The following is a 26,589-nucleotide window of genomic DNA, read 5'->3' as shown; positions in this document are numbered from 1 at the left end:
ATTTTCCCATCGTTCTTACTTTGTTGAATCATAAACCCGTCGAGCCTCCCCCTGGATGGATTCTTAAACATGCTGATTGGCCAAAGTACACATCACTAGCTGCCTTTAGCGAAGATGTCAGGCGGACCGTCGGCGAGGAAATAACTTACATCACCCAAGTTATTCTTGCTGCTGCTGAGGAGTCCATTCCGTTTTTCTCGGGGACTCCTCGCCGGAAACTCGTTCCTTGGTATAACGATGAAATAGCAGCAGCCATCAAAGAACGCCGTCGCGCTCATAAGCGTTACCGTAGACAGCCTACTGTGGCCAACTTGGTAACATTTAATAAATTCCGCGCTAAGGCGCGAGTTCTTATTCGACAAAGTAAGAAGGCTTCATGGGAGAGATATGTGTCGTCCATGACGTCACATACTCCATCATCTCAAGTGTGGACGAAACTTCGACGAATTTCGGGTATTCAAGGATCATCTGCTGTACCGGGAATTTCCATTGCAGGCTGTGTCGCCACTGATCCCCTCGCGATTGCTAACCATCTCGCTAGTCATTTCGTGGATGTCTCTGGCTCCGGGAATTACAATCCTGATTTCCTCCCTCTGAAGCGGGAGGCAGAACGTCATCACCTGAGTTTTGCCACCCAAGCTTTAGAGGACTACAACGTGCCCTTTACGGAGTGGGAACTCCGCAGCGCCTTAGCGCTTTGCAAGGACACGTCTCCTGGACCGGACAACATCCATAACCAGATGTTGAAACACCTTAGTGATGATAGTTTACTATATCTCCTTCGTGTGTTCAACCGAATCTGGACAGAGGGTGATTTTCCGTCTCAGTGGCGAGAGGGCATACTCATCCCTGTCCTCAAGCCTGACAAAGATCCTAAGTATGCAGGAAGTTACAGACCGATTTGTCTTACAAATTGCCTGTGTAAGCTATTTGAGAGGATGGTAAATCGCAGACTCGTGTGGTGTCTGGAGAAACAAGGACTCTTGTCCGAGTACCAATGTGGATTTCGAGCCGCTCGATCCACCACAGACCACTTGGTACGCCTGGAGAGCTCTATCCAGGATGTGTTTCTCCGAAAACAGCACTTGGTAGCTGTCTTCTTTGACTTGGAGAAGGCCTACGACACCACCTGGCGTTATGGCATCCTTTCAGTCCTGCATCAATGGAGATTCCGAGGTAACTTGCCGGTATTTATTGCGAATTTTTTGTCCCTCCGTCTATTCCGTGTCCGAGTAGGTAGGACATATTCGCAATACCACGTTCAAGAAAATGGAGTCCCACAGGGATCGGTTCTTAATCTCACTCTGTTCGCGATTGCCATAAACGGTATTGTCGCTGCTGCTGGTCCAGCCGTAATACCGTCCCTATATGTGGATGATTTTGCTCTGCACTATAGCTCGTGCAGTATGGCAGTCGCAGAGCGACAGTTACAGCAAGCTATTAGGAGGGTGGAGAAGTGGACCTTAGAACATGGCTTTCGGTTTTCTGCCGCAAAGACCTCCGTTGTCCACTTTTGTCGTCAACGTACACTTCACCCTCATCCTGAGCTTTATCTAGGTAATGTCGTTCTTCCAGTTGTTGACACCTACCGATTTCTTGGGCTCCTTTTTGACAGTAAATTATCGTGGGAGCCACACGTGCGGGAGCTAAAAGTGCAATGCACTAAGAGGCTTAATCTCTTGAAGTTTCTTAGCAGCACTAATTGGGGAGCTGACCGCGTGGTGCTCCTGCGATTCTATCGGGCACACATTCTATCTCGGTTAGACTACGGCAGTGCAGCATATGGCTCCTCAAAGCCAAGCGTTCTTGCGAAGCTGAACAGTATCCACCACAGCGGGGTTAGGTTGGCGACGGGAGCTTTTCGTACTAGCCCCATCGCTAGCCTGCTCGCTGAGTCTGGTGTGCCGCCTTTACACCTGAGGCGCCAGCAACTACTACTTACGTATGCTGCAAATTTGCGACAGATGCCACTTCATCCGAGCTATCCCTGCGTATTCAACAATGGCAACCGTTTGTTGTACGTTGCTCATCCTCGTGCGACGCGGCCGGTTGGGATACGCTTGGATAGCAGTTATGAATTGTTTGACGTACCTTCGATTCCTTGCCTTGTCAGACAACCAAGTGGGGTACCTCCGTGGGTTGTACGACGACCTGAAATCATCCTGGATTTGCACACTGGCCCGAAAGGAAACACGGACCCTTCGATTTATCGGAGGATCTACCTGTCCGTTCTTGGCCGTTATCCAGGTTCGGTCGTCGTTTACACGGATGGTTCAAGGACAGATACGAAGGTGGGCTGTGCGTTCGTTGTCGACAATGATCGGTTTCTTTTTGCTCTCCCGGACACCTGTAGTGTGTACACGGCAGAGCTCTATGCTATCTGTGAGGCTCTGCGGTACGCACTAGACAATGTACGCCGACACTTTCTCGTGTGTACTGACTCCTTGAGTTCGCTTCAGTCTATTGATACCTGTTTCCCTCGGCACCCTCTGGTGCAGCGGATCCAGGACCTGCTGGCCGGGTGTTCGGATGCCGGCACCAGAATTACGTTCGTGTGGTTCCCCAGCCACATGGGCATAGAGGGAAACGAGTTAGTAGATCGGGCTGCCAAGGAGGCAGTTACACTGCCCCCGTTGCCTTTCAAGGTTCCAGCAAGTGATATTCGCTCTCAGCTGAGACGTCTGGTTATGTCTCATTGGGAGATGGAGTGGCAGGCCATCCCACTTCCCAATAAGCTGCGAGCGATAAAAGGAACAACGAAGGTATGGAGGACTTACCTTCGGGCTTCGCGGAGGGAAGCCGTGGTATTATGTCGCCTTCGGATCGGCCACGGTATCTTGACGCACTCCCATCTACTGAAAGGAGAACCCCCTCCGGTGTGTACCTGCGGCGACCATCTTACCGTGGTACACATCCTTACGGAGTGCGTGGACCTGGTCGATCTGCGCCGTAGTATTAACCTTCCGAGTACTATCTCCCTTATCTTGCGCGATGACTAGCAGTCAGCAGACCTCGTCATCCGCTTTATGAGGGATAGCGGTCTGTTTTATCGTGTGTGATGATGTCCTTTGTCCTAGTGTTGTTTATGTCAGTTGCGCTTTTATCTCATTGACTCCATTTTAGTTTGTGTTGCGCATTTTAATGTGTTATTTTAACGTCTAACGTACATTATGTGTTAATATCTGTATTACTGGGGGATGCCTTATTCCTTCGATTTCCTGTACTTTCTCTTATTTTAATAGAACATAAGGCATTGCGTATTAGATCCACTGACTGTTTTAATCTCACCCTCATTTTTCTTCATTACCATTTTTTTTAACTCTAGTCAGTGGATACTTTTTACAATTTTAACTTCATATCTCATGTCCTTCATTTCGTTCCATTAGGGGCCGATGACCTTCGATGTTAGGCCCCTTAAAACAACAAGCATCATCATCATCATCCACTCGAGTTGTTTTCCAACTGAATGTCTGACCGCCGAGAGTAAGGAATAGCTTGCTTATATAGGTGGTTAACATATTCGAGAAGTTATTCGATGAAAAAATACGTAGGTGTGACGTCACAACGAGGAAGCAGCAGCAGTGCCAGAGAGCAGGCCAATTAGTGAACAGCTGGGCGAGCAAGCAGATGAATGCGGCAGAAGGTAAGACGTAGTAGAGCGGTCGTAACAGATGTGATGTAAGGCCAGCGACATTACTTTGAGAGCTGAGCAGGCCATGGACCTGTATAAAGAGGGCTGCACCATGGATCTTAATGTCATGGTCCATTCTCCATCAGTACTTCAGATCACACAGCCTACGCGGTTCCTAGGCAACAGAGCATCGCACATTTTATTGAGAGGCATTTATGCCCCTTTGGTTTTCCCAGGCGGAAATTCAATACCTTTTTTTAAAATATTCATTATTTTGTATTACCGAGACACAGTTTGCAGAAAAAGAGCAGTTCTTAACTCTGTTCTACACTCTGTTTGATCATAGGAAACGTAGTTTCAGAGAATATACTATTTGCGCAAGAGTTGTTGTTCAAGAGTACCTACGTGGAAAAACTATTCTGAAGTTTACTTTGGCAGTCGTTCTCAGCAAAAAAAAAAAAAAAAAAAAAAAAAAAAAAAAAAAAACCCTCTTTCTTTGGGTATACATTTCTGATATATGAGAACACTTGGCAGCTGTTAATTTGTCGCGGTAATTGTTTGACCGAAATGAAATTGCTGTATGTTCACGATCTAACCTTACCTCTGGTGGTCGCATATAATAATAAAATAATTGTACACAAACACACACTATTACTGAACGACTTCCAGTACATATACATTCATACACATGAGGTAAGCACGGAAAGGAGAAACACTAGAAATATTATTTACACTTGAAAAGACGTAACTAAAATTATGACACTGTTTTGGCAGAACTTAAATATGTTAGCACTGTTGTGCATTACATAATTTCATACCCCCTGCGGGTGTGGGACGCACATGTAGAATACACCCGCGTTAGCCCCTGCCTGTCGTAAGAGGCGACTAAAACGGGCGGCCTAGGCAAGGACATGGATTGCGGTTTGGTATAATACATTCACAGGTCCACGAACCTGTTATGCAGGCGTAGCAGGGGGAGAGGTGATACTCCCACGTGGCGCGTCCCAGGTGGCGGATACGGGGGTCCTAACCGGCTTGCCGGCGGACTTGAGGGAAATAAAATACCTCTCGCGGACCAAACACACACCCCCTGTAAGTGCGGGAGGCAGACGAAGAATACACCCACGGTATCCCCTGCCTGTTGTAAGAGGCGACTAAAAGGGGCGACCAAAGGACGATTGAATTAGAACCATGAAACTACTTGTAATTAGTACCATCACGCAGGGAACACCATGAGTTGCCTTTACTTGCGTAGTACCACTATGTTACGTACGCAATAGGTTTGTGATTTGTAGCAACAGTGTGTGAATCAGGATGGAGATCCTACAGTACCTGTGATTCGTACCCCTATATGAGCGACACCATGGGATTAGCGACACTATGGTTCTGCCTTACCTATGCCCGTTCCCACTATGTGAGTCTCTCCACGGGATAGTACGAGTCCCTGTGGTTAGTCCACTTGTGTGAGGAACGCCTTAGATTTGCGTTGCTGTTATAGGTTTGCGTTGCCTGTAAGTAGCGCCGCAGTGTGCGAGACACTATAGGTCTGTGTTACATATGCGCATTACACTACCTGTGGATAGTACAATACTGTGCGGAATGCGCGAGTCTCCGCTACTTTTGATTAGTACCGCAATATTACGCAGCATGGTTCTACTTTCCTAGCGATAAATACCATTATGAGGTGCTGATGACCTGGATTTTTGACCTGTTTCGACTATACGCATAATCGATTCAGCATCGTACTTCAGAAGCAGTCACTTGGTCAGTACTACTATTGTTTTGTGCCAGCTTCTGTACATGTGAGGCACTGTGGGTCAGATCCACTGATCATTTTAAATTCATATCCGTCCATCCATTCATTCTTCGTCTTCATGCTTTGAATTCTGGTCAGTGGAGGACTTTGGAATTTTACATTGTCATTTCATTTCGTCTCATTTCGTACCATTAGGGGCCGATGACCTTCGATGTTGGGCCCCTTAAAACAACAAGCATCATCATCATCACATTTACAGGTAATCCCTGCCAGTCCTAGAAGGCGACTAAAAGGGTCATGTGACCATGGTCCCCTCTTTACTTTTGTTGCTTTTTGAGGGTTGGTTGTAGACCTAATGATGTGCGTGCTGCTCGGACAAGGGCATCTTAGGTGTGCGATTACGCCCGAAGGCCCGCATTTGTGATCACCCAGGGATCTTGCTGGTGGGAACGTCATGTATCCTTGCAGAGGTATCCGCCTGACAACACAGGTCCCCGCACAGCCGAATGCCAGAAAGACATAATATTTTTTAACTTCTCTCTATTTAGTGCTTTGTACACGCTATGGCGTACATGCAATTGCGGGTGACTGGAGGAAGGGCATCCTAGTGCTCATTGCCTCAGTCATCCCGTATCAGGCATCGTCCAACATCGGACCCGGGCAGTACCGGCTATGACGAGGTGGGTATTGCCTTCGCAGCTTGGTTCGGCTAGAGAGACCCCTGATCGGAGTGGGCGGCATTCGGAGAGGATGATTTTCGGGCATGGTTTCGAAACGTCATCGACCTGCCCAAGGTGGTCCCCCCACCGAAGACTTTTGCTTCCCTGAGAGGTTCCGCTCCCTAGGAAAATGCGCAGCGTCAAGAAATGGGATCCAGCTTCCCTAGGTTTCTGGTTGGTACCAGAACAGATGGGCACGATTTTAAGCTGGTCAAATCTATCCTTTTTAGTAGACACATTGAAGGCGTCTACGGCGAACTTGAGGATTTCAAGAAAATGCGCAATGGCAGTTTGCTTTTGAAGACTCGTACAGCACTGCAAGCCGATCAGTTGCTTAAGTGCGAACACTTTGGCGAAATCCCCGTCAAAGTGGACGAGCACAAATCTTTGAATCTGGTTCGTGGATTCATCTTTCACTGCGACCATATTTTGAACACTGACGACGAGTGGATGAAAGACATGAAGTACCGTAGAGTAACACATGCCCAGTGCATTACGTGAGAGGTCAACGGTGAAGCCGTTGCCACTGCTGCCTTCATTGTCTCTTTCAAGTTGTCACTGTTACCAAAGGAAGTCAAGGTAACAAATTATCGTTGCGATGTGAGGCGGTACATCCCGCCGCCTATGCGATGCTATCATTGTCAGCGATTCGGACATATGGTATCTTGTTGTTCAAATCAGTCTGTATGTGGTACATGTGGACGAGTAGCTCACGGCGTGGAGGAGTGTACAACTCCTTACAAGTGCCCTAACTGTTCAGGTCTTCATTCTCCTCGGCATCGGATCTGTTCGACTTATCTGAGTGAGAAGAAGATCAAGGAGATTAAGACACTGGATGGTCTTTCCTACCAGGAAGCGCGCCATAAGTTTAATTCCACGAACTCACCCGCCCGTACTCTCGACTACAGCATGATAGCTCAGAGTCTCCCAGGTTCGTCTTTCACGACATCGTTGCCTGCGATGCTCGCTGCGCCCAAGGCGGCTGTTGTTTCTGAGAGCAAAGTCGCAAAGTGTACTAGCCGCGACGGGGGCAACCACCCTTCCTACGACAACCAAGAAGTCTGTGCCGGTTGGCAGTTTTAAGCCGGCACAGAAAGGGGGAGAGGTATAAGTCTGACCTCCCTTAAGAGGTCGGCGAAAGCCGTGCACAAGCCGGCGGAGGCGGCATCGTTGACCAGGGCTGGGAAATGATCTCCCAGCCCGTCTAAACATGAAAAGAATGCGGAGAATAGGAGTGCCCTTAACGGACGCTCCCGCACTTCTCCTACGAGGGGGAAATCATGCCCTCCATCCGGAGGGCATGAGTCTGCGCCAGACGGCACACCTGCTCCGAATCCTGCGCGCTCCCCTCGTAGGAGAATTTCCCGCCCGCGGAAAGCGTCGAAGTTCTGGGCGTCAGTCCCGCCGTCTGTTAGTGACGGGATGGTGGTGGTGGTGGTGGTGATTATTGTTTTAAGAGGAAGTACAACTAGGCAACCATCCTCTATATAACACTAATCAGAGAGAAAAAATTGAAGGGATCCGACACTTCGAAAAATGAAGATATCGGCCAAAGAAAGACAAGGGCCACGAAGGGCGTGAAAATGAAAGACTCCCTAGCCCTCGCAAACCTAATAGCATCGGGGTCGGAAAAGAACAAGAGTTGACCAAGGGAGGTCGGATAGGATAGAAGAAAGTGAGTAGCCTGGCACAAGTAAGTGGAAGCAATGCTAGGACTCAGCTGAGGGCCCCGTGGTCGCCAACCCACGCTCCAAAGTTCAGAGCCCCTGAGGCCCCTTTTAGTCGCCTCTTACGACAGGCAGGGGATACCGTGGGTGTTATTCTACCGCCCCCACCCACAGGGGGGCCACTCCAGGAGAGGTGTGGAGAGAAGAGTGGGATGGACGTCGAGTTGTCATCTCCATCTTCGGATGTAGATGTTGATAGGGTTTAGGTTTGCTCGATCCACCACTGACCACTTGGTACGCCTGGAGAGCTCCATCCAGGATGCGTTTCTCCACAAACAGCATTTGGTAGCTGTCTTCTTTCAGAGAAGGCCTACGACACCAAATGGCGATATGGTATCCTTTCAGAACTGCATCAATGGAAATTCCGAGGTAACTTGCCAGTTTCATTGCGAATTTTTTGTCCCTCCGTCTCCACGAACCTGGGAGAGGTGATACTCCCACGTGGCGCGTCCCAGGTGGCGGATAGGGGGGTCCTATCCGGCTTGCCGGCGGACTTGAGGGAAATAAAATACCTCTCGCGGACCAAACACACACCCCCTGTGGGTGGGGGAGGCTGACGAATAATACACCCACGGTATCCCCTGCCTGTCGTGAGAGGCGACTAAAAGGGGCGAACAAGGGTTGATTGTATTAGAACCATGAAACTACTTGTGATTAGTACCACCACGCGGAGAACACCAAGGGTTGCTTTTACTTGTGCGTAGTACCACTACATTAGGTACGAAATTGGTTTGTGATTAGTAGCACACAGGAGCACCGCGCGGTCGGCTTTTGCAGTACCTGTGAATAGTACCACCATATAAGCAGGACCATGGGATGATAGCTACCATGGTTCTGCCTTGCCTATGATTAGTACCCACTATATGAGGAACACCACGGGATAGGGAGGGGTCCCTGTGGTTAGTACTCTTCTGTGATGAACACCATAGGTTTGCGTTGCCTGTAAATGGCGCCGCAAAGTGGGAAAACATAGGTCTGTATTAAATGTCGAATTTCATAAGCTCTGAGTAGTACAATAATGTGTGGAATGCCGCAAGTCTCTGCTACTTTTGATTAGTACCGTAACAGGACAGCTACCATGGTTCTATTTTGATAGCGATCAGTACCGTTATGAGGGGCCGACAACTTCGATTTAGGACCCCCTTTTGACTGCACGCATAATCGATTCAGTGTTATGCTATAGCAGTAGTCCCTTGGTCAGCAATACGATATTGTCACGTCTGTTTATGTGAATGTGAGACATTGCGGGTCGCAACCACTGATTGTTTTAAATTCATGTCCATCCATTCATTCTTCGTTGTCACATTTTTGAATTCTGGTCAGTGGAGAATTTTAGACTTTTAATATGTCATTCCATTTCGTCTCATTTCGTACCATTAGGGGCCGATGACCTAGATGTTAGGCCCCTTTAAACAACAATCATCATCATCATCATGTCCCTCCGTCTATTCCGTGTCCGAGTAGGGACGACATATTCGCAATACCACGTTCAAGAAAATGGAGTCCCACAGGGATCGGTTCTTAGTGTCACTCTGTTTGCGATTGCCATAAACGGTATTGTCGCTGCTGCTGATCCAGCAGTAATACCGTCGCTATATGTGGACGATTTTGCTCTGCACTATAGCTCGCACAGTATGGCAGTCGCAGAGCGACAAACACAGCAAGCTGTCAGGAAGGTGGAGCAGTGGACCTTGGAACATGGCTTTCGGTTTTCTGCCGCAAAGACCTCTGTTGTCCACTTTTGTCGTCAACGTACTCTACATCCCCATCCTGAACTTTCTCTAGGAAATGTCGGTCTTCCCGTGGTTGACACTTACCGATTTCTTGGGCTCCTTTTCGACAGTAAATTATCGTGGGAGCCATACGTGCGGGAGCTAAAAGTGCAATGCACCAAGAAGATAAATCTCTTGAAATGTCTTAGCAGCACTAATTGGGGACCTGACCGTGCGGTGCTCCCACGATTCTACAGGGCACATATTTTATCCCGGTTAAACTACGGCAGTGCAGCATGAGGCTCAGCAAGACGAAGTGTCCTTTCCAAGCTGAACAGCATCCGCCAGAGCGGGGTTCGTTTGGCCACGGGAGCCTTCGAACAAGCCTGCTCGCTGAATCTGGTGTGCCGCCTTTACAGTTAAGGCGCCAGCAACTCTTACTGACGTATGCTGCTAATTTGCGACAGATGCCACTTCATCCCTGCTATCTTTGCGTGTTCAACAATGGCAACCGTTTGCTGTACGCTGCTTGCCCTTGAGCATCGCGGCCGGTTGGGATACGCTTGGACAGCAGTTAAGAATTATTTGACGTACCTTCGGTTCCTTGCCTTGTCAGACAACTGAGTGGGGTACCTCCGTGGGTAGTACGGCGTCCTGAAATAATCCTGGACCTACACACTGACCCGAAGGAAAACACGGACCCTTCGATTTATCGGAGGCTCTTCCTGTCCGTTGTTGGCCGCTATCCAGGTTCAGTCGTCGTCTACACGGATGGTTCAAGGACAGATACGAAGGTGGGCTGTGCGTTCGTTGTTGACAATGATAGGTTTCTTATTGCTCTCCCGGAAACCTGTAGTGTGTACACAGGAGAGATCTATGTTATCTGTGAAGCTCTGCGGTACGCACTGTACAATGAGCGCCGACACTTTCTTGTGTGTACTGACTACTTGAGTTCGCTTCAGTCTATTGATACCTGTTTCCCTCGGCACCCTCTGGTGCAGCGGATCCAGGACCTGCTGGCCGGGTGTTGGGATGCCGGCACCAGAATCACGTTTATGTGGCTCCCAAGCCACATGGGCATAGAGGGAAACGAGTTAGCAGATCAGGCTGCCAAGGAGGCAGTTACGCTGCCCCCCCGTTGCCTTTCAAGGTTCCAGCAAGTGATATTCGCTCTCAGCTGCGACATCTGGATATGTCCCATTGGGAGATGGAGTGACAGGCCATTCCACTTCCTAATAAGCTGAGAGCGATAAAAGGAACAACGAAGGAATGGAAGACTTCCCTTCGGGCTTCGCGGCGGGAAGCCGTGGTTTTATGCCGTCTTCGGATCGGCCATGTTATCGTGACTCACTCGCATCTTTTGAAAGGAGAACCTCCTCCGGTGTGTACCTGCGGTGACCATCTTACCGTGGTACATATCCTTACGGAGTGTACGGACCTGGTTGATCTTCGCCGTAGTCTTAACCTCCCGAGTAGCATCTCCCTTATACTGCGTGATGGCGAGCAGTGAGCAGACCTCGTCATCTGCTTTATGAGAGATAGTGGTCTGTTTTATCGTGTGTAATGATGTCCTTTGTGCTTTGTCTTTGTATCAATTACGCTCTTATCCTATTGACTTCATTTTATTGTGTGTTGCGTATTTTAATGTGTTCTTTTAACGTCTAACATAAATTATGTGTGTACCCTGCGTAGGTTTACAAACATCCCCACAGGGAAAGGAATGAAGTAAAAAGCGCACGGGCCTGGGCCTGTTTCAAGCTAACAGTCCTTTTAACAAATAACCACATTTATTTTCTATACAAATCCCCTTAGTGGGTTTTCCTTTGGGCGTGTTAACACGTACAATATAGTTTAAATCTCAAGACAGCCTCAGGCTGTGAACTAAGTACATTCATACTGGGCATTGAGCCAGAACATTAAAAACCATTCAGACTGCCCTCCGTTCAAAAGCACTCGGTACATATAATAGCAGAGAATCAATTATCCTTAACCAATGACGATGGAGGTGGCAGTTAATTTTCAAGGTGCCTGCCCGTATACAATAACATTAAAAGGCACTGGGTTACACTCACGTCGTAGGACTTAATATTTCGGAATCCCAATAGTGAGATCCTCCCTTCGTTCTACCCCGCGCTAGTACATCAGTTTTATCTAGTAGAAGAGCTTACCTCCACACAATGGACAAGACAGGGTACGAAACCCAAACGGACTACCCGCCGCAACTCAAGGCACCGAGTACAACTGCCGCTGCTGGCTATCCGGCGAGTCAAGAGCCTCACCTCCGTCCGTAGCTCGACAAGCGAGCGGCGGACGGGACCGTGGGGAGGAAGGCCAGTCCAATTAGCTGGAAAAGCGGGGAGGCATGTTGCCATAGTAGCGCGGCGGCAGGACGAAGGGAGAAAATCAACGTCGAAGGAAGGTGCTAGTTGGTAACACATTTATAAATCATAACCCGTAAAAGGCCGTACACAGCTAATAATAGTAATAATTGTTACGGAGTTATCCGTGGTAGTTAGAGGTGATAGAAGGTGCGGGCGGGAATAGGTCTCAACTTACAAAATTAAAGTTAATTTTAAAACTTTAACAAAGGTTATATTTTCTTTTCAAAATCAACAGATAACAACACCAGAGTAACAGGTACCAAGTAGCAGGAAAACAAGTTAAAAAATTACAATTGTTACAAGATTTGGGCTTCGAGCCACAAGATAAATTTCTGAGCTCTCAGCTCACCACCACAATAGCTAAAGGGCAGAAAACCCCTAAGTACGAGGAGCACTTGCTCCTAATTACAATGTTAAGAGGAAAAGAGCAGACCCGCTCTCAATTTTACAAGCCTATCAAGGGCTACAGCAAACTTCATTCCTAACTGCCCTTAAGGCACATATACAGTGAAACAGGGGTATCTTGTACCCAACCTACAGGGCCTTCACATGAAGAAAACAAACTCTGGGTTAATTAAATGGCCCAAAAAACCAAATTGACTGGAGGCGTAGCTTGCACTCCTACATGAAACTTCTAAAACCTAGGTGGCACTTGGCTAGTTATACAGGGGCTAATCCCATACTAGGGAGGTGACTAGTTGGCAAATAAATTTAAGACTTTAAGAAGGAAGAGAAAAACGGTTACGAAAACAGTCACCTCAAATTCAAAATGAAGGGGAGTTCGAGAGGGTGAAGCACTCTCTATCCCCGCTTTACATATTTGTAATTTATAGACAGACAGAAAGGAATTTACATTTTAAAAAGGTAGTTTACATACTAAAGGTTTCGAACCCTCCCCGAGAGTTGAACTGCTGAGCTAGCAAGAAATGAAGATGTTAACAGGCCATTACCTTGTAGATGAACTGCTGCTTGGAGAAAGAGGCGCTTCCCGCCCCCTGCTATATATTCACACACTGCGAAAGATGTTACTGAAGTGGTCTGGAGACAAGAAAATCAGCAGTTTTTATACCCTCGTGGAAAATTCGAGACCTTTCAAGAATGAATAGGCACACTCCTTCAACTTTATTGGTAGACTAGGAATTACACATGGAAACCTGAGGAAGAAAGCTATGATTGGAGTAAAATTAATTACAGAAATTACTGATTGGTTAAATTCAAAACTGGAGGAAAGAGAAGGGTTATACTGCCAACCCAAAAAATGAATGAAAGAAATTTAACAAAGAACAAACTTATGAATACCAAATTTCTTCAAAAAACAGTTCCGTCACTTCGTACTAGGGTGTATAATTATAGTTCTTAAGTAGTGCCATCTAGAAGAGAATGTCCACACTTCTTGCTACAGAACAAACAAATACAAATCGAAATAGACATAGTTCAGAACACTTCAAAATTTACAGTAGAGACATCTTCCGAGAAACCTTTGATTTAATACAGATTTTAAAGTTCAGAGTTTCTCCTGTAGAGAGGTTTCAACTGGCACAATATTTGAATTCGCGGCATGGAGGTGTACTGGCCGGTACAATGATAATAATAAAAAATAATAAATGGAAAAAACAAACGTCAATGTTAAAGGCGCAACCAGGCAGCCAACAAAGCCCAAGGGGACAAGGGAATTGCCTAAAACATACGGCACAATGTGTATATATCTGTACTACCAGGTAATGCCTTATTCCTTTGTTTTCCTGTATTTTCTCTTATTTTATTAGAAAATAAGGCATTGCGTATTAGATCCACTGATTGTTTTAATCGCACCCTCATTTTTCTTCATCACTATTTTTTTAACCCTAGTCAGTGGATACTTTCTAAAATTTTAACTTCATATCTCATGTCCTTCATCTCTTTCCATTAGGGGCCGATGACCTTCGTTGTTAGGCCCCTTTAAACAACAATCATCATCATCAGCACTCTGAGTTCTGGTTGTGGTACTAACGCAATAATGTCACACAGAGAAATATCAGACACATCATTTTCTACAACAAAATGTCCTTTTTGTTCCCTGCTGACCTCAAGCCTTGGACACGTATTCTTCCTATGACTTCCTGCACTACACAAAGATATGCATATCTTGTGGCATTTCTTTTTCCTCCCGGGAATGACACATGGGCAAATGGCCCTTCCTTAATATTAGAATCTTTTCTGACAGGTTCTGCTGCCCCTTCTTCACTCCATGCTTCCTCGCTTTCTTCCCAAGGCGAATCTTCCGATTTATCCATTTCTGGCACAGAATCTTCAGATGACGAAGAAATGGCTGTTGACGTTGAGGGATTCTGTTTTTATTTCTTCTTGTGTTCTGCTGCTCTCCCTTTCAATTTTTCTTCTTTCAATTTCTGCAAGTTTACTTCTTTTCAGTTCCTCCTTTTTATTATAATATTTCATCATCTGAGGAGTTGTGACGTCTGTAGGAAGCTTCTCTCGTCTTCTTGTCTTTGTTTTATCTTCGTCTTCTTCTGGCCAGAAAAGAGCTCTCGTGAATGGAGATGGCACATTTGATGTATCAGCAATAGGAATGGGATTGTGCTGTGGTACAGGAGGTGTTCATGGCCTACTTCAATGGGACTGTTTGCGACACCCTGTAATAAATAAAGCGTATGTCAAATAAAATAAAATATAAAATGAACAAATGTAAGTTATTTTAGCTCGAAATATGTTGAATTTACGTGGAAAACTGATTCTGGCTTCTGTGTATCCTTAGTCCCCAACCATAAATAGTAGAGATCTGTTTGGCCCACAGGACCTTTCCATTCACCTTCATTCTCCTGGAATTTCTTTATCTTCTCCAACTTTCTCTTCCAGAATTTTGAAGAAGGAACCCATTTCTCTAATCTGTGACGGCAGTGCTGGCTCTCTCACAGACTTCGGTCCTTTGGATACAATTACTTTCTTGGGGTCACATGGAACTAGCCCACATGCCTTGAAACCATTAGTAATAGTTTCAAATGTTAAGTGGAACAATGCCGATTGAAGTACCCGTGGAAAGTCGTGCTTCTGTACTTGCTGACCTCCATAGGTCATTCTGAAGTTCACCACTTCCCGTTTCTAAGCGGACCTGAGCGTATGGAAGACAGCAACATCCATTGGCTGTATCAGATGTGTGGCATTCGGGAGTAAAGCCACCACCTCAATTCCGTGGGCCTTGCAGAAGGAGCTTAGGGCAAGAGATAAATGGGACGTATGTCCATTCATGAAAAACACTACCTTCTTCTCTATATTCTGCTGTCCTAAATAGGGCTCTAAGATGTTTGTCATATATTCGTAAAATGTCTCGAGTCATCCATCCTCTTTTAGACCTCCCAATAGCCCAGTGAGCAGGCATGACCTCTACCACTTGTTGTGGGATTCTTGTATATCTGTAACACGAAAAGACAACAGATTTAAGATATATGCTGTAACTTGTATTCACATCTGTTCAACCATACATAGCCATTAATTTCTGCTGTAAGCCTATGTAAACAATCATTGGTGGTGCGATTTCACCGGCTGCGTTAGCTGTAATCAGAAGAGTCATATTCATTTTTTCATCTGCTCCGGCTGCTGTATAAACCTTCTTCGATCCTTTCTCAGCAAGGACTTTTCCTGGTTTTGGATTTAAGAAGAATGAACTCTCATCAGAATTAAAAACCCCATGTAGGTTTAGAAGGACTTCGTCCAGTTTATTGTCTTTCAAGTAAGTCTCCATCTCTTGGAACCAACTGTATAACTTTTCGTGAGACACATCTTGTTTTCTTGTGGTGAGATTTTGGCTTGTCCTCAACGAAATTTCTGAGTGGCGTCTTAAAAACCCTTCATACCACTTTCGCCCAGGCAGAGTGCCTCTACCAGGGAAAGTTACTTTTAATTCTTCAGCTAAATTCACTATGCTGTGCATAAGTGCTTCTCTTGTAATGGGAAAGCCAGCACTTGTCATGGTTTTTATCCACACAATAATATCAGTTTCTTGATCTTTTGAGAACACAGTACTTAGGTCTTTCTGTGTTGCCAGTTTGGCCCCTTCTTTCATTTTCCTTTGCATAGTTGCTCTGGGAATGCAATGCATTTTGGCAACTGCGCGAACACTCGTTCCTTTCTCAACATCAGCTCCACGAACCTGCTACGCAGGCGTAGCAGGGGGAGAGGTGATACTCCCACGTGGCGCGTCCCCGGTGGCGGATAGGGGGGTCCTAACCGGCTTGCCGGCGGACTTGAGGGAAATAAAATACCTCTCGCGGACCGAACACACCCCCCTGTTGGTGGGGGAGGCAGACGAAGAATTCACCCACGGTATACCCTGCCTGTCGTAAGAGGCGATTGAAAGGGGCGACCAAGGGATGAATGAATTAGAACCATGAAACTACTCTTGATTCGTACCATCATGCGGGGAACACCATGGGTTGCATGTATTTGCGAGTAGTATCACTAACTTGGTACGAAATAGGTTTGTGATTCATTGCAGTAAAAAGCCTGGCCGGGTGGATTCCAGTACCTGTGTGTTGTACCCATGTGGGCAACACCGCGGGTCTGGGCGTAGCCTGTGAGTTGTGCCACTATATGAGCGACACCGTGGGTCTGCGTTGCCTGTGATTAGTACTCACTATGTGCGGAACACCACGGGGCCCTCGGGACCGGCACCCGTGACTAGTACCCTAGGTGAGGAAACTCATCGGTTTGCGTTGGCTGTAGGTGGTGCCATTGTGTGCGAAACACCATAGGTCTGCGTTACCTGTACGAAGTACAATACTTGTGAGTAGTACCATCTTTTGTGGAACACCGTGAGTCTTCGCTACTTCTGATTAATACCCCAACATGACACATACCATGGTTCTATTTTACTCGCGACATGTACCATTCTGTGGGGCCTTTGGATTTTGCACCCCCTTTAGACACCAAGCATCATTGTGCTTTGTAAGTGGTTCCTTGGTCGGTAATAATGTTATTTTCGATCTCTATTGAGTCCGATCCATTGGTTTTTGTTTGTTTGTTTTGTGTTTTGTTGGGTTCCTGTCCCTCCATTCATTCTTCTTGACATATTTTATTCTTATTTTGGTCAGTGGATGCCTTTGAAATTTTTGTTCTTTCATTTCGTACCATTAGGGGCGGATGACCTTCGATGTTAGGCCCCTTAAAACAACAAGCATCATCATCCTCATCAACATCAGCTATCCCTTTTTTAAATTTGATCTTCGGTGTAGCTTTGCTCTTTTCTTTCCTCCATTGTCCTAAAATTTAATTAAATGAGCAGGTCAACAGACGAATCTGTGTGCCTAGTACTGGGCCAGTAATGCACCAATAGTGAGCCACGGTGGCCCACTACTGGTTCTGATCGTAATACTGCATAATGAGTTATACAGAAAGTATTGCCAAAACTTAAGCTGAAAACTAACAGTTCTATCATAGAACACACCTGAGTTCTAATAGTGGGCCACCTAGGCCCAGTACTGGAACAATTGAAAAAATGATGACCCCATAAAAGTGGACCACCCCATAAAATTGATACTCTGCTTATTTTATGTTTTTATTTATAATGCAGGGAATATTAAATACATAATAAATAGGAATACAGCATTTCAGTATGTAATCAAATGTATAATTGGAGAAAAGAAAAGTCAGATGAATGCTTACGTCTTGATAATTCTGCAAGAACCAGTGATAAATATGCTAAAATAACACCACGTAAGATAAACACCCTTACAGCTCAAACATTAGCAGTTAACTGATGCTTGCTCTGTGGCAGGTAGTAGAGAAAGATCGCAGCTCACACTGTATTGCACACTGTTGTGCAATCTTGACCTTAACCTTGTTTTCAGTCTTTCAAAATTGGTAGCTCACTATTAGTGCATGGCCCACTATAGGTACTTTTACTTTACCAGATTTATTATTGTCCTGTATTATTGTTAGTATAATGTCTGACACGAAATAAACTTGAGCACTACTGCTCCATTCACTCAATAATCAAGGAGACGGATCTCCCAGGAAACTGGGTAATTAAATAGATACCAGAAAGTGCTCATTGGCTGAAAAATATACACCATTTTCTATTGGCTAACATCTTAAGTTGGTGGGAAGACACAGAATTGTTGTAAACTTTAACACACCAAAAACGAAGTATAACCAATTCAGTGTAGTAGACCTTAAAATAACTGAAAAAATACTTTACAATTTTAATAGTCAATCTTCACACCAGAGGGCATAACATAAGTTTGTAATAGAGACATCTGTGGGGAAATGTCCAAACTTCTTGTATTAGTTGTCGCAAGTTTTAGATTTAAGATGGCATTCTTCTAGGCGCTTCATTTGAATAAGGCTGGTTTCACACCAAGGAAGTCTTTACAAGTCAATCCATTACATAAAATGAACTTCATTATAAAGCCCGTATTATCGTATGTAGACTTCGAAGGTTGAGTCAAATGTTCCACCTTTACAATACCAAAACTCTTTATTATTTAATTATTTGCATATCATTTTTAAAAATATGACGGGACATGTTCCGTCTAACTTGTAGACATCATCAGCCGCAAAAGTCTTTAAGAAAAAGCAACAAGGACAAGGACAAAGCAACACACTAAAATAATTCGGGTAGCCGAATACGTCAATTAAAATGGTGAAGAGTGTTCAGGGTTGTTCAGAGCACAACACTGAAAAATATATTGTTGACATTAAAATTAAAATTGTCCATGTGGGATGATTCAGTAAAATTTGCGTTAAAATTCTTCTTTTGAAGGTGCTGTGTTGACATGCAATATTCTGTTGTGTCAGTGAAAGTTTGATAATGTGGTGCACAATGTTAAATCCAGTAGCAGAAAAACGATGTGTAAGGAATCTAGTGACCGGATGTTAAGGTCGTCTTATTGGCGTGATGTTGACATTTCTTGCTGAGAAGTTAGGTGGAATATTTGAACATAATAACGTGTGTGGAATGTGCAGTAAAGGGCCGTTCTCGCCTGTTCGAGAGCGACTAGTTCAGCGTGTTGATCTTGCAAATTGCCGGTTTCTGACTGTTCAAAAATAATAATCTGGGTTGTTATTGTCCACAGCAGCCGACGATAATTGTTTTAATTGTTCTAAATATTCGCCTGTCTATCTCATCTTCAGAAGTAGTTTGCTTCCGTTTCTTCCTCCTTGACGCGGTAATTTCAGTAGTGGACCCACGAACCTACTACGCTGGCCATCACGAGTACCATCACGCGGGGAACGACATGGGTCGCCTTTACTTACGAGTAATACCACTGTATTTGGTACACAATAGGTTTGTGATTAGTAGCAGCGGAGAGTGGTTCCTCTGTGGGTTTCCAGTACCCGTGATTGGTACCCTTGTGAGAAACACCACGGGTCTGGGCGTTGCCTGTGAGTTGTACCAATATATGAGCGACACCGTGGGTCTGCGTTGCCAGTGATTAGTACCCACTATGTGAGGAACACCACGGGGCCCGTGGGTCCGGCACCCGTGCCTAGTACACCTAGGTGAGGAAACTCATCGGTTTGCGTTGGCTATGGGTGGCGCCATTGTGTGCGAAACACCATAGCTCTGCGTTACCTGTACGAAGTACAATACTTGTGATTAGTACCATGTTGTGTGGAACACTGTGAGTCTTCGCTACTTTTGATTAGTACCCCAACATGACAAATAGCATGGTTCTACTTTACTCGCGACATGTACCATTCTGTGGGGCCTTAGACGTGGATTTTGCACCCCTTTAGACATCAAGCATCCTCGATTCAGGATTCTGCTTTGTGAGTTGTTCGTTGGTCAGTAATAAATTATATATGATCCTTTTTTTGAGTTGAATCCACTAATTTTTTTGTTTGCTCGTTTTTTGTTGTCTTTCTTTTTGCTTCATGTCCATCCATTCCTTCTTCATGACGATTTTTCTTTTTTTCTTTTGGTCTGTGTATGATTTTGAATTTTTTGTTATTTCATTTCGTACCATTAGGGGCCGATGACCTTGATGTTAGGCCCCTTTAAACAACAAGCATCATCGTCATCATCATCATCAGTAGTGGACCTTGAATTTCCTGGTCTGACTTGTAGCAATGGGTCAGCTGATGTATCACAACTGGCATGGATTTCTATAGGAGTCGCACAGTTATTGCTTGCTACTTGCGAATTTCCAATTTCATGGGCAGTTCCAATCGTCGCTGTCTCTTCGCTTTCGCTTTCGTCTGGAACGTTTGCTTTGCTTTTCCTCATTGGAAAGCTTTCATCCATAAATGACATCACAGAGAAGAATGGCCAACTGACTTCTTGCCCCGTCTGCCTCAGACCCTGAAATTGTCGTCTTTAGCTAACGTCGCTCCCTCATGAAATTGCTTCTTAGGTTTTGCCATTTGTTTTTCGCCTCCACATCTGGGACAATGATATCAATAATCATTAAAGATAAACATAAAGTAATAAATCTAAAAAAATATTTAAATTATTATTTAGTCATTATTTTATTATGTTATATATTGTATTAGTTTCAGTTATCATTTTAGTTTTTTTTAAATATTTTAATTGCTACTACTAGCTTTATTACTTTATATTTGTTATTTTCAGATATTTGGCAACTGGGGAAAGTTTTACATCTCTCAGCTACACCTTTCGTGTGGGGGTGAGTACTGTTCATGGCATCTTTTCGGATCTGAATGAAGCAATATGGAACATTCTACAACCGATCTGTATGGCTGTACCAACGTCTCGGGACTGGCTGAGGGATGCAGAATCATTCAGGGAAATGTGTTAAATTCCTAACTGCATTGGCAGCATAGATGCGAAACATTCTACCATTCTATGTCCTCCACGAGCAGGTTCTCAGTATTTCAATTACAAACATTTTTACTCACTTGTTTTAATGGCCATCGCTGACGCAAAGAGTAACTTTATAATGATCGATGTTGGAGGTTATGGCCGAAATAATGACAGCAGCATTTTCAGTGAATCGTCTATGGGAAAGGCATTTGTACGCAACAAACTACATATCCCTAGTCCTCAAGAAATACCTGGAACCAATGTGACAATCCCATTTTATTTAGCTTGTGATGAGGCCTTCCCGCTTCGCTCCAATTTCATGAGACCGTAAGGTAGAAGACAACTTACTGGATTTTTCTAAACGCATATTTAACTACAGGCTTTCCGTTGCGCGTCGCGCTGTTGAATGTGCTTTCGGCATACTAGCAAAAATGTTTGGTAGTTTCCAGGAACCAATTGCAACGGATGTAGAATTGACAGAGGCGTCGATTCGAAGTGCTTGTATTTTACATGACTATATTCGACAAATGAAGGGGATAATCTGTTCGAAAATCGATTTCTTGAAGATATGACATAAGTGAACGAGCTTCCCGCTTCCCTCCAACTTCCGATCGAAGAGGAACCTGTGAAGCCATGAAAATCAGGGAATCATTGACAAACTATTTCATCTCGCCATCAGGATCTGTACCTTGCCAAATGACCGCATTGGTTGCTAAATTGTGTCAGTTTGTTTAATCTACATTTTATTTTTCCAGTTTAAAAACACTAAAAACACTGACGTGAATTATGAAAATTATTGTTAAAAATAATATTTGAAATAAAGGGTATTATTAACAATTATTTATTTTACTTACCAGAAGTTGTCAGTTGATCTCCTATTTCCTTCCAAATGGCAGCTATCATATCCCTGTTGCGGTGATTTGGGTGTGTCACATCGTAAAGCTCCTCTCGTTCTCTCACCAGTTCAATTAGTTTTTCTCAATCCATTTTTCCAGATTCATGTACAAAACAAAAGAAGGAACAAACGCTAAATAACTACACTGCTCAGAATGTGACTCGTGTTGTTAAAGCAATGAGACTGGACTGGACTGGACGGGACTGACACATAAGAATCAAGCACGAGCGTCTAGACCCTGACAGACATTCCGATCCTGATTTGGCGCATGCGCGTAGCTATTTACTATTTCCATTCCCCTCTTCCCCCTTTCACGAGCCAAACATTGAACAGAACAACAAAATACTGTGCATGCTACAGTGTGCATGCATTAAAACAAAGTTATTAATTTACTCTCCATAACTGCTGTCTTCCAGGAGCCTACCATTGAACAGAACAACAAAATACCGTGTAAGGTACACTGTGCATGCATTAAAACAAAGTTATTAATTAACTCATCACAACTGCTGTCTGCTGAAGACGACTCCCGGACACTTTCACAAAGACCTGAAGGTGGATTACTGTCCATGCACACCATCTAACACGCTATAGTCTATAGTCTACAGTTTAGCATAAACGTCACATTTATTTAAAGTCAAACTTTATTAACACGAATTCTATTGTCCGTGTGTCTCTAATTTTGTGTGTGTGGTTTATCACAGAAGTTAAGGCTAGGCTCATGTCACAATTACACATTAAATAAATTATTGTAATAAATTACGGTACCTTCTTTCTCATTGAATAACTAGCGATTGAGAACTTTGAACACAACGGTCAACCGTCTCTCTGTTTGCCCTCAATTACCATTGAAAACGAAACCAGTTTCTTTTTTTCGGGGTCCATACGTCGAAAGCTACTAGACAATTTAGGAGTAGATTTCTTAGTGGAGAAAAATCGTCTTTGTTGATCCACATTTTTATTCCCTGGTACATTTCTGGAGGCTGAGGAAAATATTCCAATTTTTGAACGGACTGCTGAAATAGTCGGATTTATTTTTGCAACTATTTCAACTATTGCATCCATTTCTTCCACAGAACATGCAGAGGATATTACTTCCTGAAGCGTATTCAAAGATTTACTTTTCCTCGCTTCTAGGGTTAAAGATGCACTCTTACTTGTAGCACTATTCTTGTTTAAAGGCACGAACCTGCTACGAAGGCGTAGCAGGGGGAGAGGTGATACTCCCACGTGGCGCGTCCCAGGTGGCGGATAGGGGGGTCCTAACCGGCTTGCCGGCGGACTTGAGGGAAATAAAATACCTCTCGCGGACCAAACACACTACCCCCTGCGGGTGGGGGACGCACATGTAGAATACACCCGCGGTACCCCCTGCCTGTCGTATGAGTCGACTAAAAGGGGTGACCTAGGCGCGGACATGGATTGCGGTTTGGTATAACGTGTTGGACCTCCTGTGCATGGGAGGGGTCGAGTACATTCACAGGTAATCCCTGCCTGTCGTAGAAGGCGACTTAAAGGGTCATGTGGCCATGGTCCCCTCTTTATTTTATTATTATTTTTCCGAGGGTCAGATGTAGACCATTCTAAATTTTGTGTGCGTGCTGCCCGGAGATGAGCCTCTTACGTGTGCGATTACGCCCAAAAGCCCGCGACTGTCCACCCAGGACCATTGCGTGGTGGGAGCGCCATGTACCTTGGCAGTGGTATCCGCTTGACAACACAGGTCCCCGCACAGCCGAATGCCAGAAAGACATATTATTATTAATTATTTTTATTTTTCTCTCTATATTTAGTGCTCTGTAAACGCTATTGGGTACATGCTATTGCGGGTGACTGGAGGAAGGGAGTCTTAGTGCTCATTGCCTCAGTCATGCCGTATTAGGCATCGTTCATCATCGGACCCCGGGCAGTACCTGCTATGACCAGGTGGGTATTGCCTTGGCTGCTTGGTTCGGCTACAGAGACCCCTGATCGGAGTGGGTGGCATTCGGGGCGGATGCTATCGGGCATGGCTTCCAAACGAAGTCTGCTCTCACAAGGTGGTCGCCCACCTAAGTCTTTAACTTTTGCTTCCCTGAGAGGTTCAACTCCCTGGGAACATGCGCAGCGTGAAGGAATGGGATCCAGCTTCCCTAGGTTTCTGGTCGCTACCAGAACCGATGGGCACGATTTTAAGCTGGTGAAGTCGATCCTTTTTAGTCGGCACATCGAAGGCGTTTATGGCGAACTGGAGGAACTTAAGAAAATGCGCAACGGTAGTTTGCTTATGAAGACTCGTACAGCACTGCAAGCTGATCAGTTGCTTAAGTGCGAGCACTTTGGCGAAATCCCCGTCAAAGTGGAGGAGCATAAGTCCTTGAACCTGGTTCGCGGAGTCATCTTTCTCCGCGACCTTATTTTGAACACTGACGACGAGTTGATGGAAGACATGAAGAACCGTGGCGTGACACACGTCCGGCGCATTACGCGCAAGGTCAACGGTGAAGACGTTGCCACTGGTGCCTTCATTGTCTCTTTCAAGTTGTCAGTGTTACCAGAGAAAGTCAAGGTAACAACTTATCGTTGCGATGTGAGGCCGTACATCCCGCCTCCTATGCGATGCTATCAATGCCAGCGATTCGGACATATGGTATCTCGCTGTTCGAATCAGGCTGTATGTGGTACATGTGGACGAGTAGCTCCCGGCGCGGAGGAGTGCACACCTCCATACAAGTGCACTAACTGCTCCGGTTTTCATTCTCCTCGGGATCGGAATTGTCCGACATATCTGAGTGAGAAGAAGATCCAGGAGATCAAGACCCTGGATGGTCTTTCCTACCAGGAAGCGCGCCGTAAGTTTCATTCTACGAATACACCTGCCCGTACACTCGACTATAGCTTGATAGCTCAGAGTCTTCCAGGTTCGTCATTTACGACCAAGACACCTGTCCAGACCGCTGCGCCCAAGGCGACTGTTGCTGCTCCCAGCAACGTCGCAAATAGTCAAAGCTCGAAGGGGGGACCACCCCACCTTCGACCAACCAGAAGTCTGTGCAGGCTGGCAGTTGGCAGCCAGCACAGCAAGGGGGGAAGACCAAGTCTCCCCCCCTAGGAGGTCGACGAAAGTCGTGCCCCAGCCGGCGGAGGCGGCATCGTCGACCAGGGCTGGGAAACCATCTCCCAGCCCGTCTAAACCTGAAAAAAAGAAGGGGAAGAAGAGCGCCCGTTCTGAGCGCTCTCGGCCTTCCCCTGCGAAGGAGAAGTCATGCCCCCCATCTGGAGGGTATGAGTCTGCGCCAGGAGGCACTCCTGCTCCCAAACCTGCGCGCTCTCCTCGTAGGGGACCCCCTCGCGCCCGAAATTTGTCGAAGTTCTGGGCGGCACCCCTGCCATCTTTTGATGACGGGATGGATGTCGCGCTGTCCTCTACATCTACGGATGTAGAATTAGATAGTGTTTAGGCTAACGAGCATTTTTCGCTCATAACCTAACACTCCTTTTACAGTCCACACTATGACACTGTTACAGTGGAATTGTAATGGTTATGACAGGCATCTTGCTGAGTTACGTCAGCTTATTGGTGAGTACGCAGCGAGTATAGTCTGTATTCAGGAGACCAATTTCAGACCTGGTCATCATACGGTCTTGAGGAATTTCAAACTATACTCGACAGAACGATACTATGCTCACCGGGCTTCCGGAGGCGTTGGCATTTTTGTACGTTCTGATAGCTACAGCGAAGAGGTTCCATTACGAACCCCTCTAGAGGCTGTAGCTGTTCGCGTCTCGCTGCCTGTCATAGCAACAGTGTGTAATGTTTATCTTCCACCCGGCCAGCATCTGAACATCAATGATGTCGCTGATCTTATAGATCAGCTTCCACCACCCTTCCTCTTATTGGGCGATTTTAACGCCCATCACCCCATATGGGGCTCTGAGACGCCTTGTCCCCGAGGAAGAGAGTTGGAAACACTTATAACAGATCTGGATTTATGTATTTTGAACACAGGGGAACCAACTCACTTTAGTGTACGTTACGGCACATACTCTCGCATAGACGTAAGTCTATGCAGCCGAACGTTGGTTCCACTGTTTCGGTGGAATGCACACGATGATCTCTGTGACAGTGACCATTTTCCCATTATTCTTACTTTGTTGAAACATAAACCCTCGAGGCTCCCCCTCGATGGATTCTTAAACATGCTGATTGGCCAAAGTACACATCACTAGCTGTCTTTCACGATGATGTCAGGCGGACCGTCGGCGAGGAAATAACTTACGTCACCCAAGTTATTCTTGCTGCTGCTGAGGAGTCCATTCCGTTTTTCTCGGGGGCTCCTCGCCGAAAACTCGTTCCTTGGTGGAACGATGAAATAGCAGCAGCCATCAAAGAACGCCGTCGCGCTCATAAACGTTACCGTCGACAGCCTACTGTGGCCAACTTGGTAACATTTAAGAAACTCCGCGCTAAGGCGCGAGTTCTTATTCGACAAAGTAAGAAGGCTTCATGGGAGAGATATGTGTCGTCCATGACGTCGCATACTCCATCATCTCAAGTGTGGACGAAACTTCGACGACTTTCGGGTATTCAAGGATCATCTGCTGTACCGGGAATTTCCATTGCAGGCAGTGTCGCCACTGATCCCCTTGCGATTGCTAATCATCTCGCTAGTCATTTCGCGGATGTCTCTGGCTCCGGGAATTACAATCCTGATTTCCTCCCTCTGAAGCGGGAGGCTGAACGTCATCACCTTAGTTTTGCCACCCAAGCTTCAGAGGACTACAACGTGCCCTTTACGGAGGGGGAACTCCGCAGCGCATTAGCGCTTTGCAAGGACACGTCTCCTGGACCGGACAACATCCATAACCAGATGTTGAAACACCTTAGTGATGATAGTTTACTATATCTCCTTCGTGTGTTCAACCGAATCTGGACAGAGGGTGATTTTCCGTCTCAGTGGCGAGAGGGCATAGTCATCCCTGTCCTCAAGCCTGACAAAGATCCTAAGTATGCTCACTAAATAGTCTCATTTC

This window comes from Anabrus simplex, chromosome 4 (assembly GCF_040414725.1).
Source record: "Anabrus simplex isolate iqAnaSimp1 chromosome 4, ASM4041472v1, whole genome shotgun sequence".
In the NCBI taxonomy this organism is placed as follows: domain Eukaryota; kingdom Metazoa; phylum Arthropoda; class Insecta; order Orthoptera; family Tettigoniidae; genus Anabrus; species Anabrus simplex.
Note: the sequence above shows the minus strand (reverse complement) of the source record.